The 21,625-nt window shown below is 42.0% G+C and overlaps 1 long non-coding RNA gene across 1 annotated transcript in view; it reads right to left on the minus strand.

Annotated features, from left to right (window-relative positions):
• The window catches only part of LOC109459032 (uncharacterized), a 51,168-nt gene that overhangs the window by 20,766 nt on the left and 8,777 nt on the right, over positions 1 to 21,625 (minus strand). The window contains exons 3-10 of the long non-coding RNA XR_012491475.1: positions 17,523 to 17,681; positions 15,943 to 16,012; positions 14,226 to 14,365; positions 11,746 to 11,912; positions 7,378 to 8,002; positions 5,959 to 6,869; positions 1,573 to 1,650; positions 113 to 1,310 (exon numbers count right to left, since the gene is read on the minus strand). This is a non-coding gene — a long non-coding RNA (uncharacterized LOC109459032). The remainder of the gene's footprint in view (positions 1 to 112; positions 1,311 to 1,572; positions 1,651 to 5,958; positions 6,870 to 7,377; positions 8,003 to 11,745; positions 11,913 to 14,225; positions 14,366 to 15,942; positions 16,013 to 17,522; positions 17,682 to 21,625) is intronic.

Consider the following 21,625-nt stretch of genomic DNA (forward strand, 5'->3'; position numbering starts at 1 on the left):
CAACATCGTTGCAACAAGTTTGCGAACTTAATTGTCACACCTCTTACGAGTGTGGGCATTTTCTCCTTACTGGGACACATACACATACACTCTGAATACAGATCTGTCTTACCTGCGTGCAATGCTTCTGCCAAAACGTCCATCATGCAGTCTGAGGACGCCTTACCCACTGTCACGGTGTCCTGCTCAGCATGGCTCGGGACCAAGACCCTCATGTCTCAAAAAAAAGTGGCAACAGGCCCATGCTCGTTACATTCACTGGTCTCACCACATTCTCAGTCATCCTGAAGCAGCTCGGTTGACAGAATGCAGAAGGGCCTTTGTTAGACATTCCAGAGCCATAAGGTGGTGACAGGTTGCAGGGCTGTGGCATGATTTTCCAGAAGGCCATGTGCTCTGAATGTAACCTCATATATGGTGCTGTTTCTCCTGCAGCAAGGAGTGGTGATCCAGGAATTGGGGAGAGATGGCAGCAGCACCATATACCATGACCCATGGTGATGCACTAGTAGAATTTGGCCCTCTGTTCCAATGACTCTGCGTTCTGCTGAACTAGCAGTCTTAGTTCCTGAAGAAGAGATGCCTCCACCAGGAGACAAAACAGTAATTCCCCTGAATGGAAGTCACGACTGCCCCCTGGTTACAGCGTACACCTCGTGCTTGAATCGATGTGCGGGCAAGGAAGTTTGGTGCCGACTGTGATGCCTGATTCTGATGACGGTCAGGCAGCCGCAGCCAGACAGCAGCTCACGTGGTATTAACTGTGGACTATGGAAGAGAGGAAACGTGTCCTCAGTATAGAACTGGGCTCAATTCTGGTTGTAGCATGAACAAGCAGGAATTTATAGCCAGGAAGCCTGAGGTGGTTCAGAGGATGGGAAATTCCGAGGAGGAAAGATGCAGTGTAGGAATCTGGGATGAACTGACCTCACAGGATTCCTGCTGATGGATGATGGAGAAGTGGAAGCCTAGTTAGATCCCGAGGATGATGAGATATGGTGGGCGGGGGGCTCCAGCTACACTGAGCTAGCAGGATCTTCCTAAGGATTTTACCAGGAAGGGCACGGATGCGCCTAGGAGAACGTCCAAAGCCTGACTGAAGTTTGGTCAAGCAAAGAGGTTTGTCTGTTCCTCCTATTGTGTAAAGAGAGAAGAGACATTCTTCTTTCCTTGTAACAATGTAAGTCCATTTCTTGTTAGGTCAAATTTGTTCATTCAGGACCTTTTGAGTCATACTCGTACATTGAGACTTGGTCGTAGAGAGTATGCTGTACGGTGCAAGCTGTCTGGCCTTGAATGAAGGGGGTTCCCTATAAAAATAAAAGAAGATAGATTAAAGCTAAAACCCAGTTTCCGATTTCATAGGGCACACTGTGTAAAGATTTCTTGATTAGGGGTTCAAAACATTTTTAGATGGTGGGTGTAGATGCAGTGACAATCCACTGGATTTCTAGTTTGGCAGTTTTAACATTGGGTGATGGCACTGAGTTATTTTTCCCTTTGGTGGCACTGGGGTTTTACATGACCTTCCCAAGGGGCACACACAGTAGGAGGCACACAGTGTGTCTATACCTGATGTGTTTATATCATGTCCTCCAGCTTCTGCTTTCTGGGCTTCACGACAAAGGCAATTTTAGCTCTCAATTATTTCTAGGCAGAAGAGAGAAAAATGAGAAACATGACTTTGAAGAGTTGTAGCCAGTTATTACAGGAAAGTAGAAAAATTCAGACTTTGGCATGGACAGGCAAAATTTGCAAGGTAGAATCTATGAGGATACAGAACAGTTTCCCTTTGAAAAAGAATTGTTCTCTCCGCACACACCACCATTCCATCAGAGATAACCAATGATTAATTGTTTTCAGAATAAATCTAGTCTCATTAAACTTGATATGATTATTTACGGAAGCTCAGCGAGAAGAATGATTTCATGGGTCCCTCAAGTTTGCTTTGCTGGCACTTTTCATAAGGGATCTCAGGTTAGACTTTTCAAAGCTTCTTCAGAATAGCGAAGCCATGCCAAGAATGTTATACTAGATTTTGCCTGCAATACCTATAGGTTTGGATTAATTTCTCTCTTCTAGGGATCCCCAAATATCCTGAGGTTCCTAGAATATGCCATAAAGTGACGTTCCCTTCTGACCTGTAAGGTGGTAAATCCTAGAAGACAAATACAGGCTGGTTCTTCTTTTTTAAAAAGATTTTTATTAAAATATAGCTAATATACAATATTATATTAGTTTCAGGGGTATGCCATAGTTATTCAACACTTACATACCTAAAGAAGTGATCACCATGATAAGTCCAGCAACCATCAGACACTGTACCATGCTATCACAATATTATTGACTATATTCTCCATGCTGTACATTACATCCCCATGACATTGTTTTATACCTAGAAATTTGGACCTCTTATTCCTTTACTTTAAAATTTCCCCTTTAAAAAATTTTTCAATTATAGTTGACATACAATGTTATTTTATATTAATTTCAGGTGTACAGCATAGTGATTAAACATTTATATAATTTACAAAGTGATCTCCCTGATGAGTCTAGCACCCATCTAGCACTATACACAGTTATTACAATATGATTGACTATATTCCCCGTGTGACTATTTTGTAACTACCAATTTGTACTTCTTAATCCCGTCCCCTTTTCCACCTTTCTCCCAACGCCCTCCCACTGGCAACCATCAGGTTGTTCTCTGTGTCTGTGAGTCTGTTTGTGTTTTGTTTATTCTGTTCTTCAGATCCCACATATAGTGACCTCATTTGGTGAGGCAGTTTTTCCGTAAGGGGACTTATAATCATTGGCTCCTTAACATCAACCAAAGTTTCTCAGTCTTCTGGTACTATTTAATTCACCTCATTCTCAAAAGAGCATGCCAGTCGAAGCCTTGGTAACAACTAATGTCATCCTGTGACAAGAAGAACAGATTCTTATTGAACTTGTGCAAATAATTATATTCACATAAAAAATAAGAACACACACTAAGAGCTTTCAATTCTGGAAGATCAGGAAGATGAGGTAAGAAGAAAAAGTAATTGGGGCATCTTTGTTCAAGTTTCTGTAAGTTACAAATAGCATAAGGGAAAAAGATTTCCTTTAATCCTGAAAACAAACATTAAAAGTCAAAAGGGTAGGGGGTGGTAGATGAGGGTAAATGGGATCAAATATATGGTGATAGAAGGAGAACTGACTCTGGGTGGTGAGCACACAGCGTGATACACAGATGATGGATTACAGAATTATACACCTGAAATCTATGTAACTTTACTAACCATTGTCACCCCAATAAACTTTAAAAAAAAATTTGTGTTGCTATTTAAAAAAAAATTATTGGGGAATATTGGGGAATAGTGTGCTTCCCCAGGGCCCATCAGCTCCAAGTCGTTGTCCTTCAATCTAGTTGTGGAGGGTGCAGCTCAATACCAAGTCCAGTTGCCATTTTCAGTCTTGAGTTGCAGGGGGCACAGCCCACCATCCCATACAGAAATTGAACTGGCAACCTTGTGGTTGAGAGCCCACTGGCCCATGTGGGAATCGAACCAGCAGCCTTCGGAGTTAGGAGCATGGAGCTCTAACCGCCTGAGCCACCGGGCCGGCCCATGATGTGTAACCTTATAGAGGTTGTGCATTTTAGGCGAGAGGCGATGGTGACATCAAGCAGTGAGTGATCTGGACACCTTCAAAGCCTCATCTGAGTGGATAGAATACCCAGTCTGTTTCCAATCAGTCTTTTTTTTAATGGTATCTATTTTATAATGGTGTAACATGTTTAATCATTATCCACACATTAAATAGAATTATGCCAACGCCATAATTTGTATCATTTCTAAGTCTTGAGTTTCTATGTGTTTCTAATATAACATCAGGTTTCAGATTTCTAATAATGCATTCATTATCAGTTAGAATGGACTGTATTTGAACTTATTTGAATGATGTTGAAAATCTTATTTTGAAACATTTCATAGATTGTTTAAAGGCATGCTTTCAACATCTTCATAAACAATAGCTCTCCCAGTCTTCTTCCGTGACAAGACCAAAGAACTTGGGTGACACTAATCTAGAAGGACATTCACAGCTCAAGAAAGAATAATCACTGCTAATCAAAGCAGAGAGAAAACCCACCACTCCGCAACAGTGGAGACATTTCATGTACTGAATATTTCATAAGAAGGGGGCTCTAGCTGAAATGGAAATTCTCAACAGCTTCAGGTTGCATGCAAATATTGACTTAAATATTCTGGCACAGTCCCATTGGTGTGCGGGAAAGTATCAGTGAGTGTGGAGTGATCCTTATAAATTATGGTGACTACATGTGACATGATTCTTGCTAGGTCACAGCAGCTTGTCTTGGCTCATCTTGCATTGCCAGTAATTCCCCTACTTGCCTTTTTGCTTTTCAGTTTCAGGTAATTGCTTTTGGGGGTCTCTGAGTCCCTGTGAGGTCCCAAAGGGGCAGGGCACCTACAGTTCTAGTGAATCTAGGAAGCTGGGGAGCTGTAGTCAGAAAGAAAGATCTGGCAGGCGTTACCAAGGGGTGAAGGAGGTTAGGAAGACACACGAAAAGCTGCAAAGTAGCTGAAGGGAAGACCAAAGGTGGTAAAAGGAAGCGTGGAGGTAACGGGAAGGGAGAGACCTTCAAGGAGTCAGTGTGGGGAGAAGTTTCCCAAAGGAGCCATTGAGGTTCCAAATTATCCTTAGTAAGTTAAGGACTTTAAGAAAAGAAGTAGAGAGAGTTAGTGAAGCACTGGCATGTTGCCAGGTGTGTTTGAGAAGGGGGGTGTCAGTCAACTAAGAAGTTCCCACTGGAGGAGCAGGATCAATAGAGAGAACAAAGGGGCCTCACGACAAGCCAGGATTAAACAGCCACGGCCATTATCAAAGGACAAGAAATAACAAGTGCTGACGAGAATGTGGAGAAACCGGAACCCCCGTGCACTGTTGGCTGGGATGTAAATTGGTGCAGCCACTACTGAAAACAATATGGAGGGTCTTCAGAAAGTCAAAAATAGAACTACGTTATGACCTAGCAATTCCACTTCTGGGAATTTACCTGAAGTAAATGAAACCACTATCTCAAAAACATATCTGTGCCCACACGTTCATTGCAGCATTATTTACAATGGCCAAGACATGAAAAACAACCTAAGGGTCCATTTATGGAAGAATGGGTAAATTGTGATACATCTTTCTATAGCTATCTATTAATACCTGATGGAATATTATTCAGCCATAAAAAGAAGGAAATCCTGTCATTTGTGACAACATGGATGAACCTTGAGGGTATTATGATAAGTGGAAAAAGTCAGAGAAAGACAAATACTCTACCTCACTTATATGTGGAATTTAAAAAAATAAAAACAAATATGTAGATACAGAGAACTGATTGGTGGTTGCCAGAGGTTGGGGGAGGTGGGGTGGTTGAAATGAGTGAATGAGGCCAAAAGTTAGAAACATCCAGTTATAAGATGAATAAATCCTGGGACTGTAATGTACAGCCTGGTGACTACAGTAAATAATGTTATATTTTACACGTGAAAGTTGTTAAAACAGTAGATCTTAAAAGTTTTCATCACAAGAAAAAATTTGTAATTGTTTTTGGTGATACATGCTAACTAAATATATTATGGTAATCATTTCACAATATATACATAAATTAAATCACTGTTTTACAACTGAAATTAATACCGTATTATAAGTCAATTATATCTCAATTATTTTTAAAAAGAGCCAGAAAATTTTTTTTTTCCAGCCCAGCAGTCAGGGAATGAACCCCACTCAAAAGGAGGAGCCAGGAAGAACATCTTTTCTAGCAAATACCTTTTGCCAGAAGTGTGGGACTCTAACCTCGTGTCAGAGTGTGTACTAAGAATGATAAAAGTAAAAATCCGTCCTCACCATGCTTCAGCGGACGTTTGTCCTGGGAATTAGATCTGAAGTTAGACTCACCAGCAGATATCCAGACGAGCAGGAGGGCTGGAGAAGAGGCAAAGGTGTCTGTCCACGTGTCACGTTGGAGCGTCCAATAGTGGTTCCATCCAGGTCCAAGCCGTGGAGTCACATAACAAGATAAACAAAGCCCAACACTCGTGACAGTGGTCAGGGCAGATGTTAATCGGAAATATCCTATTTCAATAGGGAAAAAGAGTTCAGTGTGAACTGAACTTAATTGGATTTGCACAGGGGTGACTGGGCCTTCTAAGGGAAGAGTGAGGCAACGGAAAGGGGGGTGAGAGGAGGCTCAGTTTTGTGGAGTGAGAAATTACAACACGTGGGAAGGAAGGAGGGTGGGCCCATGTGTAACCGATGTGGGTTTCCTAACTGGCACTTACGGGAGTCAGGCACCCGCCCTCCCACAGAGACTGGGAGACCGGGGTCCGATCTTCAGGAGCTGGCTGGAACAGTAACTTCCTTTGGCTGAGTCTTCTCAGGCAGGCACCTTAGGGGGCTCCTAGGGTCACCTTAGGGGTGCAGCTTGGGCTGTTAGAATCTGTTAGTGTTGCCAACAGCTTATGAAGAGCATGCAGTGGGAAAGCTCTGTGCTGTGAGACGAGAAAACTTCACCGGGTTTGCGTCGGGAAATCCGAGCCACGAAGAGAACGGGCGCACAGCGGGGCACTGACGCCCCTGAGAAAAGGTCTGGGAATGGTCCGCCCAGCGCCAGACCGCAGCTCCTGCGCTCCCCCTGCCGACCCACGGGGCGCGCTCGGGGCAGGTCCCTCCCGTCCGCAGTTGCGCACCAGCCTCTCCGCCGCTTCTGCTTAAGGCTGCTCCTGGCCTCCCGCTTGTGGACGCCAGGTGGCGCTGTGAGACGCCGGCCGCTCCGAATTTTAGGATCAAGGTCCGCATCCCACCTTCACCTGCAAAACGAGGGACAGGAGTCTGCACTCCGATGGGTGGGGGGCCGGGGTGTAAGCGATGCAGAGGGAGGCCAGCAGGAGCACTCAGCGTCCCGACTGGTCCGTGAGCCGGGATCCCTCTCTACTCCCTCCCCGCTGCCCCTCCCAGCCCAGAACCCCTCCTGCTAAGGCCCAGGGACCTCCCTAGTGGACAGGGACCATCCTCACTTATTCTGACGTCTTCCTGACAGGCGCACCTCACGGGTGGGGGTGACGTTTCAAGGAATAAGACCCAGACATTCAAAATTCCTCCACACCAAGTGCATTGCTGTGCGGGCTGCCGCTGCCTCACGTCCTGACTTGCCGTCTCACCTGCCGGTCCCAGCACCGTCTGCCCTTCATGCGCCTGGCATCCTCGCCCGTTACTGGCCCCCGTGTTCCTTCCAATGCATCGGCCTCTTCTCACGCCCTTGCCTCGGTCAGGACACACTCTCCTCTCTCTCCCCCCACCCCAGTTTGCCTCGCTCACCGTTCTGGCACCTGAGCACATCCTCAGACGTGTCCTCCAAGAGGCCGCCCTGTGCGGCCCATCCCAGGTCTGACTCCGTCGTCTGCGTTCCCAGGCGCAGCTCTCGGCCCACACGGTAGTTTTCTGTTTTCTGCAACCCTGATGAATGGGATCCTCAGAGGACATGGAAAGTTCGTGCGTGTTGATCTGCTGTGAGGTCCCTCCCGAGCAGTGGACATGGGGTGATGGCGAAGACTCTCCTTTTACTCATGTTCAGAACCAAATAAGGCGATTTCAATCTCTGGCACGCGGCACCTCTCCTCGTGTTACCCTCCCTGCGATCCCCCCGTTTCTGCGAATATGAACGGGGTTTGAAGCTGCTCCCCCAGGAGGTCAGCCCTGGAGGAGGAGGGTTCTGGCCTTTGGCTGAGCCAGCTCCTTCTCAAACCATACGGTTATCTTCTCACCTCCTTTGTATCCATTGTTTGATTCTGGTGGGGAGTCTCGCCTTCCTGGATCCAAGTTAACTACGCGTTTGCTGAGAATTTGCCAAGCTCAGAAATCGGTGCTCCTTTTACAAACCATTTCAAACTTCATTTTCGAGTATCATCAATTTTAATGTAAACATGGTCTTGCATTTTCCATCCTAGGGAGAAAAAGCGTCTTATAATTAATGGCATTTCAGGAAGCACGTTGTCATTGCATCTACACATGTAAACCTGGTCTGAGAACCTTTCTTTGGCACTTTTAGGTGAGATCACCAGCACAAAGTTTTGCAGATCTGGTGGCAGCGTCTTGGAGAGAAGACTGGGGGATAAAGGAGTGTTACTTTATTAAGAAATGCCACAGCACCATCTCTGGTAATGACACACAGGGAGATATTATATGGAATATATGGGACACTGACGCCTCTGAGACTCAATCTGATTCTGAAGAAGGGCACGCAGATGTGAAGATACTTATGGGAACCTAACTAATTTGTCTCATTTTTATGTACCTAGGAGATACTTATGTATAATTTGCACAGGGCTCTTTCAGTAACTACAAACTAAGGATTATGAGTATTATGTTATAATGCACTTGGGCAATTGTCTTTCACTAAGGTGCATCTTCAGTAGATGATTCTTTGATCTGATGACATAGGCTAAATCCCACCCATTTGCTATCAAAGGGAAACGATAAAAATTCTAACTTTGACATTCCTAGTTGTATCAGAACAGCAAGGTTTTTTCTTCTAAAGCCTGGTGTGTAGGAATCTTTCAGTCAAGATTTGCAGAAGGAATAAATCAGAAAATTGTTGGGAAATGAATTTTTAATAGATGGAAATTCTAAGGAGCTTCCACCTGAAATACTAGAATACCTGTTATGAATTTTAGAATTCTTTTATGAAGGAGTGAAGGAGATAATTATTCTAGTAATGCTTCAAATACCAATAACCTATTCTTGTGCCACTAACTTGGTGAGGAAGATGATGGTAAAGGTTGAACTGACGGATGACTGAGTCTGCATCACCACATCAGCTCTACCCACATTTAAAACATGGTACCGTATCTACTCATTAAATAGATGTATCTGACATCAAAGCTGTCCCACACTGTGATGATAAAATGGTGATAAAGCTGTGATCAAAAAAGAAGTGTCCCTCATAGATTATGTAAATGCCTGACCACTGCGCTGTACACCTGAAACTACTATAAAATAATATTGAATGTCAAATATATATATGACATTCAATATATATATAGACATTCAATACTATAAATATTGAATATTATATTCAATATTATATATATAGCCAAAAAAGTATATATATTTGACATTCAATATAATATATATAGCCAAAAAATGTATACCCATTTTAAGAAAGGAAAACAATGTATTAAAATTATGCTAATGATAACTACTTTGAGCACCTCTTGTAATTGCCGCAGTCAAATGTGACTTGTCTTCATTTTTTGTTATCAGTATACATTAAGTATTACAATTTTAATACAGTTTTTTCCTTTCTTAAAATGTGTATACATTTTTTGGCACCCTGTGTATATATATATTTAGTCAAATATATATACATATACCGTGTTTCCCCCAAAATAAGACCTTGCCAGACAATCAGCTCTAATGCGTCTCTTGGAACAAACATTAATATAAGACCCGGTCTTATTTTATTATAAGACCGGGTCTTATATAACATAACATAACATAACATAACATAACATAACATAACATAACATAACATAACACAATACTGGGTAATATAACATAATATAATACCAGGTCTTACATAATATAATATATAAGACCGGGTCTAATGTAATAAATATAATATAATACTGGGTCTTATATTAATTTTTGCTCCAAAGATGCATTAGAGCTGATTGTCTGGCTAGGTCTTTACAACCCGTGACTACCGGGTCTATTTACAACCCAGTAGCCATGGGTTGTAAAGTACAGCATAGGGAGTATAGTCAATGGTATTGTAATACCTGTGTATGATGTCAGAGGGGTACTAGACTTGTTGGAGTTATCACTTTGTGAGGGGTGTAAATGTCTAGTCATTATGTTGTTTTGTACACCTGAAACTAATAATAAAATTCAAAAAAGAGAGAAGTGTCACTCTGTTCTAATGCACACTCATTGTGCATTGTTTTCCCAGGTCCTCGTGCATAGTTGTGTAAATCCCCTCCTTTCGGGGTCAGAGAAGGCGTCTATTCAGAGAGAAGTCAGACTGTGTCATTTCACTTGTATGTGGAATCTAAAGAAAAGCCAGACTTGTAGAAACAGAGAGTAGAATGGAGCTGCTGGTCAAAAGGTAGAGAGACTTGCAGTAAGAAGATGAATAATTTCTGAGTGTATAACGCCCAGCATAATGACTATAGTTAACAACACTGTATTAGAAACTTGAAAGTTGCTAAGAAACTAGATCTTAACTGTTCTCACCACAAAAATATAAATGACAGTTATGTGACATGACAGAGATGTTTTCCAGCGCTATTGTGGCAATCACACTACAACATACAAGTGTATCACGTCAACACCTCATACACCTTAAACTTACACAAGGTTATATTTCAATAAAAATCAGGATTCATTTTGAAACCCCCCAAATCAATTTGTTCATAAGCTTACAAGGGATGCTTTTGTGCCACTGAACGTCACCGTGAGATCAGGAATCAAGCGGCAAGCACAGCCTCCACGCCCCTGGCACCACCCAGGACACTCAGCAGACCTGCGGGAGTTTCCATAATTGCTTGTGTTTGCCCCCTTCCAGCTTAACTGAGGATGCACCCAGAGTTCTGTGCACCCTTTTCACCCGCTAGTACATTCTTCCTCCCGATGGACTGGGACATGACTCTTAATAAGAACCCCTTTTCTCCATTCAAGGTCATGGGCGGCAACGCCATGTTTGCTACCAACATCTGGAGTGTGTGGCCTTGAAATGCCCAGGTCTCGTATTTTTCTTAAATGGAGCATAATATGTATGGGACATTCTCCTCCAGTTTTAGAGTCCACTAAAGGACATTCTTGCCTATGGTTTAACGCCAGCCAGACAGAATCTGTTATAATGTGTCAGCAGACACTCAGGGCCAGAGCTGAAGTCAGAGTGAGTACAGGACCTCAGTTGTGCCCACAGAAGGCACTGCTGTAAGATGGCAAGGTCATACAGGGAACACAGGAGAAGGTAACACAGAGAACGGACTTTTAAAGGGCCAGTCACCGTGCCAAGTGTTTTGGGATGACAATGCTTAAAAGTTCATGCTTAATAGCAAATTTGATGGTCTCTGCTTATGTCCCTTCGTATCTCAGTCCTGCCATGTAGGGCAGGGAGCCAAACAAGAGCTGTGGCCCCATTTAGTCTTAGTTTGTTTATCTGTAACATGTGGAAGCGAAGGTAGCATTGGGAGTTTTTGAGAATGGAAACAGTAAAGGTGTATGAGGTATAACTAAAATCACTGCTAATATTCATTAAGCTGATTTGAGGCGTCCAACCGTGTTCAAAGCCATTCTCATAAACTGTCAGGCCACAGAGGCTGTGAGCTGTGGCTTAGTTTAAACATCAAGTGGGTCTCTGCTGAAGAAAATGGTAAACCTCTGTGCAGAAGCAATTTCATTGGCAGGAATGACAAGTGCCCACATGACTGCCACTCCCACAGGCATTCGACAGGAATCCCGATTTCCTTCTTCGAGGCATCCTCCAGAATTGGAGGAAGAGGAGAAAAACTACCCAATGAGGATGGGTAGAAATGGACATCAGATGGACGCTGGGTCCCTGAGGATGTACTTAAGCTTCCTGAGGGTTCTGACCTGCTCGACCTGAGATTGTGTCAGGCAGAGAAATAATAAACTCACTGCTTCTATATGCAGCTGCAGTGAGGTATTATTGTTTCATACCTTGCTACTTACAACATGCCCACGCAACACCTGGACAGCTGTTTAAAAGCAAGAATCCACCAGAAGTAGCATCAAAGTCTTTCCCCACCATTGTCTTCTCTCTTCAGCCTCTGCTCTCTCCTCTGGTTGTTCGTTCCCTGGTGGTTCAGGTGGGGGCTGACCCAATGCTGCAGAGAAGTGAGAGACATTCAGGTAAAAGAAACAGACAGTAGTGAGATAGCTAACGAAAGCAACACGGTTAAATTATTAAAAAATTATACCTGAGGTGATGTTTTATAAATACAAAACTGATTCTGAGTCTATCTAGAAAAGTGAGTCAGGGATAATCGTGCTATCTTATGACATTGAGAAGATTTAAAAAGCAATTGGGCAGAATCTAGCAAACCTTTAAAGGAACAGCTCGTGACCCTATGAATCTCCCTAACAAAACGCATACACGGGTTCAGTTACATGTTTAGGGATGTTTATCCCAACACTGTTTCTTTCAGCAAAGAACAATAACAAAACAAACAAAAACATTGAAATATAAAACAAAAACAAAAACAGTAAACTGGAAAATCACAGTGGCCCATAGGTACAATGAAATACATGGGAACTTTTAGGAAAGCAATATTTAAAAGAACCTAAAAGCTGTGCACAACGAATGATCAGGGGCCACAGAAACTCATGGGCTGTGTACCCAGCATGATGGTGAGGAATGTGGTCTCTGCAGAGGAAGTATTGGGTGGGTGTCAGGAGCTCAGTACCTCTTCTTTCAGTGATTTTACAACCAATTCCTCCTTATCTGACTGTATACTTAGCATATTATACAATGCATGATTAAACAATCCAAGGTAATCAATACCTTGGATATGCAGCATTCTTTATAAATACCAGCAGTCATTAATATTGTTGCAGTTGTATAGTGTATATCTGTCAATGGATGAATGAATAAAGAAGATATGATATATATACACACATGTATACGAGGGGTGCCAAAAAACATACACATGACTTGTATTCATCTTTTGCTATTGGTATATATTGAATATTACAATTGTAATAGTTTTTTTCCTTTCTTAAAATGTGTACACACTTTTTGTACCCTCTGTATATACATATATATATATATGTATATACATATGTATACATATATATCAATATGTGTGTGTGTGTGTGTATGGAGAGAGAGAGAGAGAGAGAGAGAGAGAGAGAGAGAGAGAGAGAGAATTATTCAGCCATGAGAAAGAAGGAAATCCTGCCACTTGTGACAACATGGATACAACTTCATGGCATTACGCTAAGTGAAATAAGTCAGACAGAGAGACAAACACTACATGATCTCACTTATACACGGAATCTGAAAACGCTAAACTCAAAGAAACAGAGTGGACTGGTAGTCAGAGGAGCTGGGCGTTGGGGGAAATGGCGAGATGCTGGTCAAAGGGTAGAAACTTCTCGTTATAAGATGCTTAAGTCCTGGGATCTAATGTACAGCACGGTAATTATAGCTAATGACACTGTATTATATACCTGAAAGTTGCTAAGTAAGTAGGTCTTAAATGTTCTCAGCCCAAAAAGAAATGGCAATTACGTGACACGATTGAGGTATCAGCTAACACTGAGGTGCCATATTTTGAAATATGCAAGTGCATTAAATTAACACAGTGTATACCTTAAACTGACATAATGTTATATGTCATTTATATGTCAATAAAGCTGGACATTTTTAAATTATTGAAAAACACATGCTTGCTAAAATATTACAAGTAAGCAACCAGATAAACTTTAAGTGGTAATTTTTCTTGACTTTTAGTCAAATTTTATATAATATGTGTATCTTCAAAATAACTTCTTTTAATTTTTCAATTACAGTTGACATTCAAAATTATGTTAGTCTCAGGTGTACAGCATGGTGATTAGACATTTATACCTTTAAAATAATTTCTAGTTAAAATCTCAATCTAGTGTGACTGAATTTTTTTTTTCTTTTTTTTAATTTTGTTAAATTTATTGGGGTGACAATTGTTAGTAAAATTACATAGATTTCAGGTGTACAATTCTGTATTACATCATCTATAAATCCCATTGTGTGTTCATCACCCAGAGTCAGTTCTCCTTCCATCACCATATATTCGATCCCCCTTACCCTCACCTCCCACCCCCCACCCCCCGCCCCCGTTACCCTCTGGCAACCACTAAACTATTGTCTGTGTCTATGAGTTTCTGTTTCTCATTTGTTTGTCTTGTTCTTTTGTTGTTTTTGGTTTAAAAAGACTGTTTTTGGCAAAAGAAAAAGAAATGATGGTCCTGGAAGAAACAAACTTCTGTATGTAATATTGGACCATTCATCCCATAGAAGAACATAAAAATTCAAATTTAATTACCACAACACCAACAACTGCAGATACAAATATGCCAAGAATAAGAAGAGCCAGCTAGAGTATGAATTTGAAGGTACATTCCTGGTCTAACTCTTAGTGCTTCCCAGGGATGCTTACGTGTCTAAGGAGAAGGGTGTCCACTGAAAACCGTGACCACTGGTGGAAGGACGTCTTGACTTTGCTCCTGACCCTCCTTTGCTTGCCCAGACTCTGTCGTGGAAGAGCAGGTTTGTTTCTGCACATTTTCAGACCTGAGGCTTGACAATTATTGTAAGAGACTGTTAGCATGAGAACTGCTACTTTAAGGTTAAGATAGGGTTAACAGCCCTGAGCTTAAAATACCCTAATGGCTTAATTGTTAATTCCAGGATGCGGGCATAGAGACCAGGTGGCTGATAGCTTATCTCTCCTGTTTTCTGAAGCTATGCAGGCTTTTGTAGCCTATCTATAAACTCTTTGAAGCATAGACCAACGTGTACTCCCTAAGCATAGCTCAACCTGCACTCCCTAAGACTATGAAAAATTACTAAATGCCTTAGCTATGTGGGAATTATAGTTTACCTTGTACTCCCTAAAACTATGGAAAATTACTGAGTGCCTTAGAAACGCTATAAAAACCCTTAGCTTGAAGGGCTAGGGGTCCTTGTTAAAACCCGCTGCGTTGGGCAGAGACAGGGACCCCAGCTAGCTGGAAATAAACCTTGCTGTGTGACTTGCATTATCATGTGTGCTCTCTGTCTGTCTGAGGGGGGGATGATTCCAGGACTCAACAATTATAGCCACAGCTTTCCTAAGATTGATACCCCCATAAAGTTGATAAATACGTTAATAAACTCAGAACTAATAAATGTGGCATACAATGATTTCAAAACCTAGCTGTACTTTATATTATAGTTTGTATTTCCACAGAGCTTCTGATATTTTCATGCTGAGGCTCATGCTGTTGCACTCTGACTTTTCAGTATTTCTGCCTCACTCTACTAGACACGTGTCTTAGTAGGTGTGAGATAGTGTAACGGCATACACAGACTGGGTGGCTTAAACAACAGACTTTTTCTCCTGGTGTTGGAGGCTGGTAAGTCCAAGATCAGAGTGCCAGCTGATTCAGTTCTTGGTCAGAACCCTCATCCTGTCTTGTAGACAGCTTCCTTCTTACTGTGTGTTCCTGTGGCCTTTCCTCATTGGGTGCACGTGAAGATACATGGTTTTATTGGGACATAACTGCATCGTAAGTCAAGGAGCATATGTGTACACACACACCGTCTTCTTCTAAGGACACGAATCCCGTCATGGGGCCCCACCCTTATGACCTCATCTAAACCTAAGCACCTCCCAAAGGTCCCACCTCCAAGTACCATCACACTGGGAGGGTGGGGCTTTGACTTGTGACTGGGGACACACATTCAGTCCATAACAATGTACTTTACTGTTCCTTTAATACATCCTTTTTATGTCAATGAAAATCATTTCTCTGTCTGTCAGGATTCCCACTTTATTGCTATATCCGAGGCAGCAGGAGATGTTTTTACTATGACTCCTGTGTGTCTTCCACACTCAGCAGAACAGATACCATGTGGGTGGCTCACATTTCACTTTATAGAAGTGAATGAAATGCTGCATCCTTTTCCTTATTGAAATTAGCCTCACAAGTATACAAAGTATTATTTAGTCTTTTAGTAGATTGAAATTCTCTAGTGGCATCCTGCTGTATAGAGGTAAAAGTGATATGATTCCTGCCTACTGATTTATCCCCATCCCTTTGCTCATTCTACTTACAAACCTGTGAATATGACATGATTTCTGTAATTCACCAACATATGTGATACCTTCTTACCTCGGTATATGTGCCTCGTGGCGGTTGTTGCCACGCAGCAGCCCACCCGTCTGTCTCCACGTACCTGCCCCTAAAGAAAGGAGAGTCTATGAGACGGATCCTTTCCGGGACTTTGCTTCACCTTTGTGCTCACACCTTATGTCTCCCTGTTTGGTCCCAGAAAGATGGCTGGCTAGTCAAAGACGCGTACAACTCCTCACGGGGAGGGCAACCCAAGCCAGACACAGCCGTGTGGGGACCATCTGGAGAACTCCCGGGGTCGACAGAGGTGGGCACAGCCCCCACCTTCTGCCTGCTAAGGAGAGCCTCTGCCTCTGTGGCTGCATTCCTTCCCACAACCTGCAGGGGAAGGGACACAATGATGTGCTCTCCATCTATTCATATGCATACAGGTTTTATTCCTTGGGGAAGTACTTATCCTGGGACTTAAGGTTCAGCTGCCCGCAGGCAAGGGTGATTGGCTTGAATCAGTTTCCTATTATAATGTATGGGATTCACAAATCTTGAGATTGACAAGCTTTACTTCTTTTACTCCCACACCTAACTAATAAAAGCCATGCGTTGGCCCGATTCGGGGCTCAGTCCTTGAGGCTGCAGTCCCTTGGCCCCGCTTGCACTCTACTCTCGTCTGCTGTCTTTTTTAACCTTGTGCCACCCTCCTCGCTTCCCACAACTCTTGTCGTGCTGGACGTGACAGGAGGTCAAGGAATTTTAATGAAATCCCAATTCCTTTGCCTTTATGAACAACACAGCAGAATTAAATGTTTAGCAACAACTAGTTTTATGACGAGCAAAATAGTACAGTGTCCTCTCTGGGTGTAGCTTTTTCCTTTCCTAGCCCACTCATCATGCAAATAGAAAACTTCCAGGTCAGGGAAAAATCAACAACTAATATATATGGAGCCTGTAGTTTGCTCCATAATTTTGGTTAATTTTTAGAGCTTTTCTGGGACTATGGTTATCAGATTTAAAATGAATAAGAAATGAAACACTGTTTCTCCAAATGCCTTTTTCCTGCTGACTTTCTGCATTGGTGATGCAACATTTTAGGGCTCAGAGATCTGTGAAATGCAGAGGTCTATGGGGTTTTGTTTGGTTGAACACGACGCTAAAACAATGACAAAGTATGACTTGACCACAAAGCAGTGCAATATTCAGACTCCACGGGAAAGTTATATACCAGGTGAATGCTAAGAAATCCAGCTCATCCCTGTGGGCAAGGGCTCGGGGCTGTGGGTGTGAAGACCTTGTGCCCACATCCTGATCTTTATACCATGTTTGGGGAGCATGCACTGCACCAGGAAAAACTCAAGCACACAGCAAACAACAGGCCTAAAGCTCTTCCCTCCCCCATAGCTCCTCAGGTACATGGAGCTGTGTTCTGAACATACAGAAGACGTATGCAAAAAATGTATACACGTTTTAAGAAATGAAAAAACTATATTAAAATTACAACACAGTGAATGATACTAGCATTCATTTGATTAATGCCATCTTTTAAGCGAACATCATACTACACATTGCTACCATACTTCAACTTTGAAAAGTAGTACACAGATAACATCTCTTAAAAAGTGTACCTTTGGGCCGGCCCGGTGGCTCAGGCGGTTAGAGCTCCATGCTCCTAACTCCAAAGGCTGCCGGTTCGATTCCCACATGGGCCAGTGGGCTCTCAACCACAAGGTTGACAGTTCGATTCCTCGAGTCCCGCAAGGGATGTTGGGCAGCACCCCCTGCAACTAAAATTGAACACAGCACCTTGAGCTGAGCTGCTGCTGAGCTCCCGGATGGCTCAGTTGGTTGGAGGGCGTCCTCTCAACCACAAGGTTGCCGGTTCGACTCCCGCAAGGGATGGTGGGCTGTGCCCCCTGCAACTAGAAAACGGTAACTGGACCTGGGGCTGAGCTGCGCCCTCCACAACTAAGACTGAAAGGACAACAACTTGACTTGGAAAAAAAGTCCTGGAAGTACACACTGTTCCCCAATAAAGTCCTATTAAAAAATTAAAAAAATATATATATATATGGTGAATGTTTAAATTAAAAAGAAAATATTACAGAAAAAGACATATTGCCATTAGTTCACCTCAAAATACACCCCCCACCCCCCGCCTCTCCTTTGAACACACTATCTCATTGTTCTTGCCACTTTCTGAAGCAGTTCTGGAAGTTCTCTTTCATGATTGTCTTTAGTTGTGCTGTTGTGGCTGCCTCGATGTCCTGAATCGATTCAAAACGTTTACTTTTCATGATCATTTTGACTTTGGGGAAGAGCCAGAAGTCGCACAGTGCCAGATCCTGTGAATAAGGTGGATGAGGTCACACTGTAATGTTTTTATTTGACAGAAATTGCCATATATCAGAAACAATGTGTGACATGGAGCGCTGTCATGATGGAGGATGAAGTAAAAACTCTCATGAAAGAGGACTTCCAGAACTGCTTCAGAATGTGGTAAGAACATTGGGATAAGGGTGTTCAAAGTGAGGGGGAGTATCTTGATGGGGATTAATGACAATGTGTCTTTTACTGTAATAGTTTTTTTGGGGGGAATGTTGGGGAACAGTGTGCTTCTCCAGGGCCCATCAGTTCCAAATCAAGTCATTGTCCTTTAATCTAGTTGTGGAGGGTGCAGCTCAGCTCCAAGTCCGGTCACCGTTTTCAATCTTAGTTGCCGGGGGAGCAGCCCAGCATCCCATGTGGGAAATGAACCAGCAACCTTGTTGTTGAGAGTTTGCACACTAACCAACTGAGCCATCCAGCTGCCCCAAAATAATTTTCTTAATTAATTTAAGCATTCACCGTATCTTTGGATCACACCTCATGTATGTTCAGGAAATTCTGAATTTTAAACTTAGCTCCATGATAACTTATTTTGAAGTCCAAAGGGTCTGTTTTGCAGTTGGTACAAATACTTCCATTATATTTATTTCAAAAGTTTGCTGGATCAAACCACAAATGACAAAATTATATTAAATAAACCCATGTCATGTAAAATTTGTGGAAGTTTAAAACATGAGACTCAGCAAAGTTCTCTGCCCATCTTGATATCCACTAGGTGTACTACAGTGGAAAATTATAGAAATACCATAATAGGAAACATTTACTAAAATCTGTATTTCATATTAAAAGTGGCATTCTTATTCAAATAACAAAAGGAGTGATATTCAACATCATTATAATTGATGAGGATTTGAAAATTTACTAAGAATACAAATAAATGGGCAGCTGGGTGGCTCAGTTGGTTAGAGTGTGCTGCTCTTAACAAGGTTGCTGGTTTGATCCCCACATGGACCACTGTGAGCTGCGCCCTCCACAACTAGATTGAAACAACTACTTGACTTGGAGCTGATGGGTCCTGGAAAAACACACTTAAAATAAATAAAAGTTAAAAAAAGAATACAAATAGATTAAATCAGAATTGAAAATCATAAATACTAAAATGAAGAACGTGGGTTTCACATGATGTTTTATGAGTATAAATATGAATTTGTGAACATGAATTGAATATATTTTGGCCAAAATTATAAAGGTGGAACACACTGTCTTCATGGTTCTTTTTCCAGGTAAGATGGGATAAGCCTGTCCCACTGAATGGATGGAGCTAAAAAAGTTGGAAGATTCTGAAAGGAATCGTAACGGGACTGAGGAAGAACGCTGGTTTGAGAAGTACTACTGCTTAATTTGTGGTGAGTTTTCTTTTCTTTCCCTTGTGTGTCTCCTAGCCTGAATTTAACACATCCAGAGACCCAGAGGTGAGCACGGTGGGGAGAAGCCCTCTGGTTCCAGTCTGAGGATTAAAAAACAGAACCTCTACACTAAGAGAGTACTGAATTTCCCTCCTCATCCCCATTTTTCCCCCAACCTCTCCTTCCCAAATCTGGAGGCAATCCTGTTGTCATGGTGACAGTGGCAGCTAAAGGAGCTCACAAGAAGAAAACTAAGAGTAGAACTTTCTTCTCCATTGGGGGAGTTGCAGTAGTAAGGCAGTGGGGCCAACCCCCATCATTTTTATGTTTTCTCTCCTCCGACAATTTCACCCCAGACATGGTCAAAACCATGGCCGGAGGACTGAAAGGTGGAACTGATGGAAAGCAGAAAGTCCTGGGAGGTTGTAGAGGTGGGCAGCTGACGCTAGGATTCCTTGAAGTAGTTTATGAATGCACAGGACACCTGCCCCACTCTTACTGCCCTAGTGCGGATCTCATCCTAATCAGCATACCAAAGACAACTCCCCAGGCTCCACACTGAAATCCCACTGGTGGAAATGCCAGATAGTAAATATTTTTAGCTTTATGGGCCATGTTGTCTCTCTCAAAACTACTGTATTTCACCACTGCAGCCATAGACAATGAAATGATTGTGCATGGCTTTTCCAATCAAATTTTATGTACAAAAACGGGTTTGGGCAGGCTGCATCCCTCAGACTGTAAATCCACAGAAATATGTGATGGCGTTTATCCCAGCACAAGGGTGAATAACGTCTCTGCATCACTGCTTTAAAACTATAAACACATTTTACCTTTTTTTCTCATCGATACAGTGGTTAAATTCATAGAACAAATTCTACATGTATCTTCTGAATTTTAATTTCAGAATAATGCCTGGCCCAAAATAACCTCTGAATAAGTACTATCTTAAATTAATATTATCATTATATATTATGTAAAATATATTTAAACACAAAGAAACAAATGTAGTGATATACATTGGTGTATTTTATAAACACGTGTAAAAAAAAGGACACTGAAGTCTTACTGTGGTAGTGCACCGAAATGCTCAATTTCTGGAAATCAGGGTGGAATTCCCTGATAGTGAAAAATATAAAATAAAATATCATTTTTTTATTTTCCATTTTCCTTCTTTCCTTATTTTTTACTGACAAAAATTCTTTGCTTGACCAAACTTTAGTCAGTCTCCTGAATCTTTCCCTAGTCCCATCTGTGCACTTCCTTGTAAACGCTAGCTTTAGCAAGAAACCTGCTAAGCCACTTTAACCAGAATATCCCACCCTGGATAGCTGATCATCTTCAATATCTAACAAGTTCCTCATCCTCCACCTTCCCCCAGTTTGTGTCTGAGACGTCCAGCTTGCCTTCAGCAAGAATCTTGTTAGGTCGATTTAGCCAGAGCCCCTCTTACCCATTTCCACTTAGTAACGTACTGTCTGCTGACCCCCACCCCCTCATCCATGGCTATAAATTCTCACTTGCCAGTGTTGTATTTGTTTTTTTTTTTTTTCTGCTTCATCATTTTTATTATCAAGATAAAAACAGTACATTGTATTTTTTTTTATGAAAAGGTATTTTTTTTCCAAATTTATTTGTTTTTTAATTAGTTTCAGGTGTACAAGACAAAGCAAAACTTAGACGTTTATCATTTATATCCCTCACACTGTGTGAAACCCCCTCCCCCCATCCACTATCCCTCTGTACGTTCCCCAAATTAATTTTCAAACCCCCATGACCATCTTGTGGTTACCGACTATTTTTCAAAACCTCTCACCTTCCCCTTATCCCCACCCCCCCGCCCTTCTAGCAACCCTCTGTATTTGGTTTTAAAACTAACCTCTCTCTCTCACTGTAAAATCCCATTACAGTGGTCCCTATACCTATTACAATGGTCCTGAATGAAGTCTGCCTTACCATCTTTAACAGGTGTCATTGACTTTTTTTCTTTAACATTA

Source organism: Rhinolophus sinicus, linkage group LG13 (assembly GCF_036562045.2).
Source record: "Rhinolophus sinicus isolate RSC01 linkage group LG13, ASM3656204v1, whole genome shotgun sequence".
In the NCBI taxonomy this organism is placed as follows: Eukaryota; Metazoa; Chordata; class Mammalia; order Chiroptera; family Rhinolophidae; genus Rhinolophus; species Rhinolophus sinicus.